At 35.8% G+C, this 9539-nt stretch overlaps 1 long non-coding RNA gene across 1 annotated transcript; it reads left to right on the forward strand.

Annotated features, from left to right (window-relative positions):
• The first annotated feature begins 349 nt into the window (after nt 1-349).
• Nucleotides 350-9212, forward strand: LOC126828607 (uncharacterized). Its single transcript, XR_008788675.1, has 3 exons — nt 350-406; nt 5822-5916; nt 8748-9212. It is a non-coding gene; the product is annotated as an uncharacterized LOC126828607 (long non-coding RNA).
• Nucleotides 9213-9539: the final 327 nt, after the last annotated feature.

Consider the following 9539-nt stretch of genomic DNA (forward strand, 5'->3'; position numbering starts at 1 on the left):
TACAGTTGTATTGGTTAACGACGTACATGTAGATCGAGATTTAATAACACAATACAAACTATAATACATTTTATTTAAGGCTTATTGTAAAACAACTAGAAGCTGACAAATATTCCGGTTAATTCTTCAGTAAATTATCTGGTAACACTAGTGGTTTTTTTTCCCGCGGAAACTGATAACGTGACTCTAAATGTTGCCGCGAAAGATGCTTCTGGGACGCCATATTGGTTTTTTGGTTCGTGCCGAAGGTAAGTTCTATTATTTTAACTCTCAACCGGGTATGTGGAAGGGATATAAAAATCGTCAATTGCTTCTTCTAAGGCTAATATAAGATCAGATAAAATTATATTGTTGCCGCGAAAGATGCTTCTGGGACGCCATATTGGTTTTTTGGTTCGTGCCGAAGGTAAGTTCTATTATTTTAACTCTCAACCGGGTATGTGGAAGGGATATAAAAATCGTCAATTGCTTCTTCTAAGGCTAATATAAGATCAGATAAAATTATATTGTATCTTAACACCCCATTAGGCTATTAGAGACAGCATACAAATACAAACAAAACATTAGGCTACCTACGCAACAGCATTATCAATGGCTATAAAACAACAAAAACACCAACTATATTTACATGTATGTAAAACACGCGTACCTATACATACATCATGTAGTAACAGAGACTATTATTATTAAGTTGAATATGATAACCGGCAATGTAGGCATGGACTTTGTTGACGACCGCGATGTAAGTGGCGACGTTCATTTCAAAACACACTCAGACTGCAGCTGTGCCGAGTGAATTTCATATTTTTAAGTTATATTTTTAAAATGTATTAAAGTAAAGCTTTAAAATAGATGGTATCTATAAACAGTCCTACCTTGTTACAGAATAATCCTATTATTCCTATAATTCACTATTGCCAGTTGAGAAATTGGCCAAAATATCATTTTCAACTTCAAATTCAAATGTTTGCAGATAGTTTTTCCATTGGGGGGGGGGGTAGTAGAACAACAAAGGTGGTAGTTGTGTTATTATTTCCGGTGTGAATGATTTTATAAGTGTCATAATGATACCTATGATCCTATAATATTGAGTTGACAGCCTATTGAGCAAAAGATATAGAAATAATTATGTTTTGACTTTCTTAGAAAATATGAAATTCTTGCTTTAACTATTAAAACTAGCTGGACCAGCTGCATGATTGTGTCAGTCCGCTCAGAATACACGAGTCTAGGCCAAGCGACGTAGAATTTAGAACCGACGTGATCTGCACTAGTCTAGGCTAGACATTTGCGTTGATGTGTTGCGCAAGTAGATCTAATCTAAATGAAATCTCTCATCATTAGTTTTTTCATATTACTCATATACATAGCCGTTAAACGAATAATTTGCGACACATAGCAAGCCATTTGATCTATTCTACACGTCACTGGGCTATTTGATTTGACGGAGTTTTGTTACCCTGCACGGCAAAATCTCGATCGACGTAGACTTAACGCAATTTTTATCATTCGGCTTCACTAAACAAATTATTAATAAAAACAGCCGTAGATCGACATCTAATAGTGCTAATGTAAATTTAATAATACTATTCTGGTATAAAAAAAAGAAATAATAATAAAAGAATAATGAAATCAATTCAATCTCTTTTAAGTATTTAAATGATCATTTTAAGTAGATACCGTTATATTACTGAGCGCCATGGAAAACGCATCACTTTTTTTCCCAAATATTTTATTACTAGTTGGTTTTGTATGTATAATATTATGCAATACTATGAACTATTGTTTCACACAATGCTCCCAAACGCAAAAAAATTCGGCCCGTGTGCACAAAAAAAAATTGCATGAGATGCACATGAAAAACCCAATATTCGCGTGCAGCATTGTGTGTGAGCCCTTTAAAAGCATGTTTTCAACTTAATGTGTTGTACATGAACTGTGAAACGTCAATTTGTCGTAATTTGTTGTTGGACGTGTGAAGGAATCGAGCTAGAGATGCTGAGACTTACTGAAAATCAACGGAATGAAGCCATGGGAATGTCCAGGGCTGGCATGTCTACGCGTGCTATTATTGCCAGACACCTCAATTGTCATCAGTCCACTACTGTAAGGTTGGTGGAACGTATTCGAGTTACTGGATCAACGCGTCACCGTCAACGTCCTGGTCCACAACGCGTTACAACCCAGGCTCAAGACCGCTACATCCGGGTCACTCATCTGCGTGACAGATTCTGCCCAGCGACTCAAACATGTGCGGCAGTCGTCGAAAGACAAGGACCAGTAAGTGCCAACACCGTAAGACGTCGTCTAAGAGAAGTAGGACTCGACGACGACCTTATGTTGGATCTGTCCTCAGGGATCATCACCGTCAGCGGCGTTTGATATGGGCTCAAGGACACACCAGACACGGAGAAGAGTAGACTGGCAAAGTGTGCTCTTCAGTGATGGGAGTCGCTTTCATCTTTATCACGCTGATGGCCGTCAACGTGTGTGGAGACGTCTTGAGGAACGTCTTGCAGACTGCTGCGTCTTCGAAACGAATCGATGGGGTGGGGGAAGTGTAATGATGTGGGGAGGCTTCACATTTCATCACCGGACCGCCCTACACATTTGCAGGGGTCGCGTTAATGCTGTAGCCTACCGTGATGATGTCTTGCAACCAATTGTTGTTCCGATGTTTCGAGCGCACCCACAACTTCAGCACTTCCAACAGGATAATGCACGTTCGCATACCGCCCGTTTTAGTATGGACTTCCTGGTTGCTAACAACATCAATGTCTTGAACTGGCCAGCCATGTCTCCGGACATGGCACCAATAGAACATGTCTGGGATGAGATTGGACGCCGTCTGTATCGGAGACCACAGATGCACACCATTGCTGCTTTAGAAGCTGCTCTTGTCCAAGAATGGAACAATTTGCCCCAGGCCTTCTTTCAAACATTGGTTAATTCCATGCGACGTCGCTGCACAGCGTGCGTAAAAGCCCGTGGAGGACACACGCGCTACTGACATCTGTGTCGTACTTTTGGTTTTGACCCCTCTGACTTTGTACCGTTGATTACAGATTAAACATCCATAAGTGTACAAATGTGTTGTTATTGATGTGTTCCCATTTGAATATTGTTCACAATAAGAAGCAAAATAAATAAGATATGTTTACAGGATCATTTTGTTATACGAAAAACTAAGTGATGCGTTTTCCATGGCGCTCAGTATATATAAGTGTGAAACCTGGCCATTATTTAATTAATTACAGTTCTAAGTGAATCCCAGCAAGCACAAAATATTTCAAAAACGTTTTTTGTTTTTGTTTTTGTTATTTTTCTTGTTTCTAAAAGGTTATGTAAAAAAAAAAAATATTTATTAAACGTTTTTTTAAATGTTTTAAGTGTAAGTTTTTCAGAAGTTTTCGATAAATATTGATAAAAATGTTTAATATAATATGTTTAGATAACGTTCATAATTGATGTTTTCTTACAAAATTTTCCATTAAAACGTAGTACCGTAAATATGATTTTTTTAAACGTTTATGAACCGTTTATAAAGGACCCGCAATGAATAGGTAACAATTAATAATACACGCCATTTGAAAAAAAATTTTTTTTAAAAAACATTTATTAAACGTTTATTACACCTTTAAAACTTAATTACGTTCATAACTTAATTGCAAAATATCTATATTTAATGTACCGGTATATAAAAAAACCCCAATAAATGTCAAGATTAATTATCTTATACATATTTTATTTTAAAACACATCCAAGGTTGACAGTTGGCCCAATCAAATTTAAACATCTTTCCGCCAAAAAGGAATCCCAGCCAAACCTGTATGGCTGCTTTTTTAGAGCTGTGATAAACTATCGAGTTTTATAAGTTGCTAGAAGGCGTAACAGTTTAGAATTAGGTATGTTACGATTAATTAATATTTTGTGTCCATTTAGAAATAATTATGATATAAAAGAATTAATTGTTTCGGTAATTGTAGATTATTTTCTACTGGTGCCATTTCCACGTACGTAGCCGAACTTCTATTGTCATTTCATTATTGAACCCTCCTTGCAAAGTAAATTGAGTATTTTAAATATGTTTTATTATCTCTTAAATGATTTATTTTAGTTCTGAAACTTTAGTGTTTTTATTTTATAATTGTATTGCATTTTAATCATTTAGTTTTTGGTCATTTGCTATGTCTGGATTTGGAAAGAGCTATTTCAATCTATGTCTGGAATTGGAAGGGGCCATTTCAATATTTATAGTATTGTATAATGGACTTTCCCATTATCTATTATCTTTAAATTTATAGGGTTACCAATTTCATGAATTGTTTAGATAAGTTGATACTACCCCAAGCTTTGCAGGGAGTGTTAATAATAATGTAACGTGTACAAAACTTCGAGCGGGAATTAATAAGACATTAATTTCCCGTGATATATTACAAATGACAAATGCTATATGAACTTTGTGCTGTATGAACTATTTATATAGTCTTTAGTGAATGAAAACGTTTTTGGCTACCATTCCTGGTTTTGAATGTCAAATATGATATGAAAACGAATATCGGTTTGTAATTTTTTTAACCGCTTCACGAGTAGTAACCGATGAACGGTTAACCAAGTCGCTGTATACATCTTAATTATTAGGCAACCAAGTCTACGATCTTAATTAAAAAGAAAGGTTGACACGCAACAAAACATATATGCTCTGAAAATTAAATCTTGTACTTTGTCGATCTACGGACAGGTGGATATAATGCCGGGCTAGTGCGACTGTTAACACCACAGCTCTTTAATTACATGCTTGTGGGTTTTAGATTTAATTCAAGTGAAGGGTAATTTTATTATTAAATGTACAACATCAATATCCATGAGCATACACCTGCATAATTGAACTGACATTGATTGTAAATATTACAGTGATTGAAATATAATAATATACTAGATGTGTTTCATTTATTTCATGTTATAGCTATAGGTAACCCATCTGATGAGCCTTGGTGGTTACCAGTTTAAAGTCGTATTCTTTCTTTTGAAAACAAATTGATAAAATAATCGTACATTCGTTTTTCAATCGTCTTCGTCTTAAAGGAGTCAAGTCTCTAACTCAATATCATCCACAGTCTTCGACATTGCAACCATGGGACTCATTGTTTAATTAAACCCAACATCAATGTTGTAACCGTGAAAAGATGGGCTTCTAATGTCCAATATTTAACACAAAGTTAAAGTTTTGAAATTGCCACACGAATCGCGTGCAAGAATGCTTTCAAATTTCATTTGTAATAGAGAGACTCGAAGAATGAAGACGCCAAAGACTGGCATTCAATTTGGACTCTACGCGTATGGGGGGTTGGATGGCCGAATGGTTAGCACGCGCACGCTGTATCATACGGTCTGTCATTGAGTCAACTGGCGGGGTTTCGATTCCCCGGTTGTACGTGACAAGGAGTTTGGTCGCCTGTCTAACCTGGTGGGTTTTCTCCGGGTCCTCCGGTTTCCTCCCACTGCTAAAAAGACCCCTACGCGCTAGCGAATTATTGAAATAAAATTGAACCATGTGTTAGTCCCGAAATGACCAAGTTTGTGTCAAGTGGACGTTAAACCCCATTTCTCTCTCTCTCTTCGCGTATTTCGCCGAACATAACTGATTAGACATTACAGTATAAACAGAAACGATTGAATGTAAATCAGTTAATATACAAACATATTACATTATTATATGCGTTGCAACCCATTTATGTCCATTTCTAGGTGTCAAGGAATGGAAAGTCAAAATTCGTGGTATTGTCAAACGCATAAACAGTATGTCTTTTTATTTTAACAGGTTGATGTCTAATTCCCTAATGGCCCAATTTAATTTAAAGGGAAATAAAGGGAGGCGGTCCATAATGGACTTAGAAATTTACAAAGTTGTCCGAGGTTTGTTTTTATCATACTCAATTTACGAACATATCCTTAAATATCGGATAATCAAACATGGTATGGGCATACACGAGTTTTTATTACTTCATCGATGAGTGTTGATCTTTTTATACGCCGACATTGAAATGTGGTCGTATATTGTCCTCGCCCCCGTCCGTTCGTCCGGCGTCCACAATTGCTTGATCACTTCAAAAAATCTTGTGGACGCTCTAGAGGCCAAAGTTAATATCCGATTGACTTTAAATTTATACACAGTGTTTAAGGTCATGAGACGAAGAAGCCTATTGATTTTCAGCGATTTCCGATAATTACTGCCAGAGTTATGGTCCTTGATCACTTCAAAAAATCTTGTGGACGCTCTAGAGGCCAAACTTAATATCCGATTGACTTTAAATTTATACACAGTGTTTAAGGTCATGAGACGAAGCAGCCTATTGATTTTCAGCGATTTCCGATAATTACTTCCAGAGTTATGGCCCTTGATCACTTCAAAAAATCTTGTGGACGCTCTAGAGGCAAAAGTTAATATCCGATTGACTTTAAATTTATACACAGTGTTTAAGGTCATGAGACGAAGAAGCCTATTGATTTTCAGCGATTTCTGATTATTACTGCCAGAGTTATGGCTTTTGATCACTTCAAAAAAATCTTGTGGACTCTCTAGAGGCCAAAGTTATTATATCCTATTGACTTTAAATTTATACACAGTGCTTAAGGTTATGAGACGAAGAATCCTATTGATTTCCAGCAATTTACGATAATTACTGCCAGAGTTATGGCCCTTGATCATTTTGAAAAATCTTGTGGACGCTCTAGAGGCCAAAGCTAATATCCGATCGACTTTAAATTTACACATAGTGTTTAAGGTCATGAGACGAAGAAGCCTATTGATTTTCAGCGATATCCGATAATTACTGCCAGAGTTATGGCCCTTGATCACTTCAAAAAATCTTGTGGACGCTCTAGAGGCCAAAGTTAATATCCGAACGATTTTAAATTTATACACAGTGTTTAAGGTCATGAGACGAAGAAGCCTATTGATTTTCAGTGATTTCCGATAATTACTGCCAGAGTTATGGCTCTTGATCACTTCAAAAAATCTTGTGGACGCTCTAGAGGCCAAAGTTAATATCCGATTGACTTTAAATTTATACGCAGTGTTTAAGGTCATGAGACGAAGAAGCCTATTGATTTTCAGCAATTTCCGATAATTACTGCCAGAGTTATGGCCCTTGATCACTTCAAAAAATCTTGTGGACGCTCTAGAGGCCAAAGTTAATATCCGATTGACTTTAAATTTATACGCAGTGTTTAAGGTCATGAGACGAAGAAGCCTATTGATTTTCAGCAATTTACGATAATTACTGCCAGAGTTATGGCCCTTGATCACTTTGAAAAATCTTGTGGACGCTCTAGAGTCTAAAGTTAATATCCGATTGACTTTAAATTTATACACAGTGTTTAAGGTCATGAGACGAAGAAGCCTATTGATTTCCAGAGTTATGGCCCTTGATCACTTCAAAAAACCTTGTGGATGCTCCAAAGGCTAAAGTTAATCTCATTGACTTTAAATTTATACACAGTGTTTGAGGTCACGAGGCGAAGAATCCTATTGATTTTCAAAGATTTCTGATAATTACTGCCAAAGTTATGGCCCTTGATCACTTTGAAAAATCTTGGGGACGCTCTAGAGGCCAAAGTTAATATCCGATTGACTTCAGATTGATACACAGAGTTTAAGATCTTGAGGCGAACAAGTATATTGATTTTCAATGAATTTTTATGACTTGAAACAGCTAAATCCATGATACAGTATTAAAAGTTTTGTATACAAAACGTTAGCATGGGGCAGAACTTTATAAAAACCTAACAAATTCTAATGGTTTTCTGAGTTGTTGCTCTTAATCAGATTTTAGTGTATTATAAATGTTTCATTACCGAAAAAAGTAAAAATATGTGACAACTGTTGTTGACTGCCTGGACGATTTAGCTACTGTGGGCGTATGTTTCGTTGCCTGGCAACCTATCTTTATGACTTGGACAGCTAAATCCATGATACAGTATTAAAAGTTTTGTATACAAAACGTTAGCATGGGGCAGAACTTTATAAAAACCAAACAAATTCTAATGGTTTTCTGAGTTGTTGCTCTTAATCAGATTTTAGTGTATTATAAATGTTTCATTACCGAAAAAAGTAAAAATATGCGACAACTCTTGTTGACTGCCCGGACGATTTAGCTGCTGTGGGCGTATGTTTCGTTGCCTGGCAACCTATCTTTTTTGTAATTTAACACCCATGCCTTTCTTACACGTACAAATTTATGGAGAATATGAAAGTAATAACACAAGCGATGTCTCATATAGAATGTGTTATTGGGTCATATATAATATAATTCATATGGGGTTTAACGTCCTACTGTTCTGCTCAGACTAGGCTAATGAAGATGGGCATGCGCTATACCGCGTGCAATGAAGGAAAAATTTGCCCGGGCAGCGGCACTATGGCCTACTCTTATATCGAATTCCAACTGCCAAGAGATCTTTTACTTGCACGTCAATGTGTACACGAGGCCTCGGTTTTTCATACCATCCAAACGACTAACAGTTGTCCTTGTCAGGCCTACTGAACTTTCTCGGCAAATGTAGGGATAAAAAATGCGACCTCCAGACAAGCGAGCCAGCGTTTTACCCAATAAGCCACCTTTGGTCCATAATTCATGGGATGCAGAATTATCTGTTACAGCTTTAGGACCACCTTTTTGATTGGACTGAATTATATAATTTACAAAATTTGACAGAGTAAATATACAGTTTTTTGTATTCTTCAGATAGTGTAATGATCAGTCAGCCGAGCTGCAATGAAGCCGAGATAATAACAGCAGTTTCGGCTCATCTAAAATATGAGCCGGACAGAAGAGGGACCAATTAAGTACATGTACAGTTTAAATTTGTTTATTACATGTCATATTTTATTATAATCTTTATAAGCCATTTTAAGTTCTTTTATCATCCATTTAATTTTATTTTATTTTCTATGTGTGATGTCCACAAAATGTTAACTGCGCCATTGAGCATTGAGTGTTTTATATTGGTAATAGGCGCATTATAAATAATAAATTATTATTATTATTACAGTACCAATTGCATTAAAATTACTTTCTCATTTTTAGCAATATCATTCATTACCCATTACATTGAAAGTAAATAATTACATTTTATTACTATTTAAAGATTAGTGCTAATTTAGCATTTAATCAATCAGATTTAAAGACATGCATACCATTGGATAGTTCGCACTGATGTTTATATATATATATTCATATCTTTCTCATTTTATTTATTTGTGTATATATGCTTGAAAACGACTTGTGAAATCTTGTTGAAACGTTGCAGTGAAATAAACCATAGTAATTGTTATTCCATAAAAGTGCGTTATTTGATTATGTTCTAATCACTAAATGCCATTCAAAGAATGCGCCATTAAATGTAATTGAAATGTAATTGACCATTACATGATTTTCGGAATGTAATTAATTACATTTCCATTACTCATTACTTTTGAAATCTTCTATTACTCATTACATGACCATTACTTAAAATTTAATGATCAGATTCTATTA

This window comes from Patella vulgata, chromosome 7 (genome assembly GCF_932274485.2).
Source record: "Patella vulgata chromosome 7, xgPatVulg1.2, whole genome shotgun sequence".
NCBI lineage: Eukaryota > Metazoa > Mollusca > Gastropoda > Patellidae > Patella > Patella vulgata.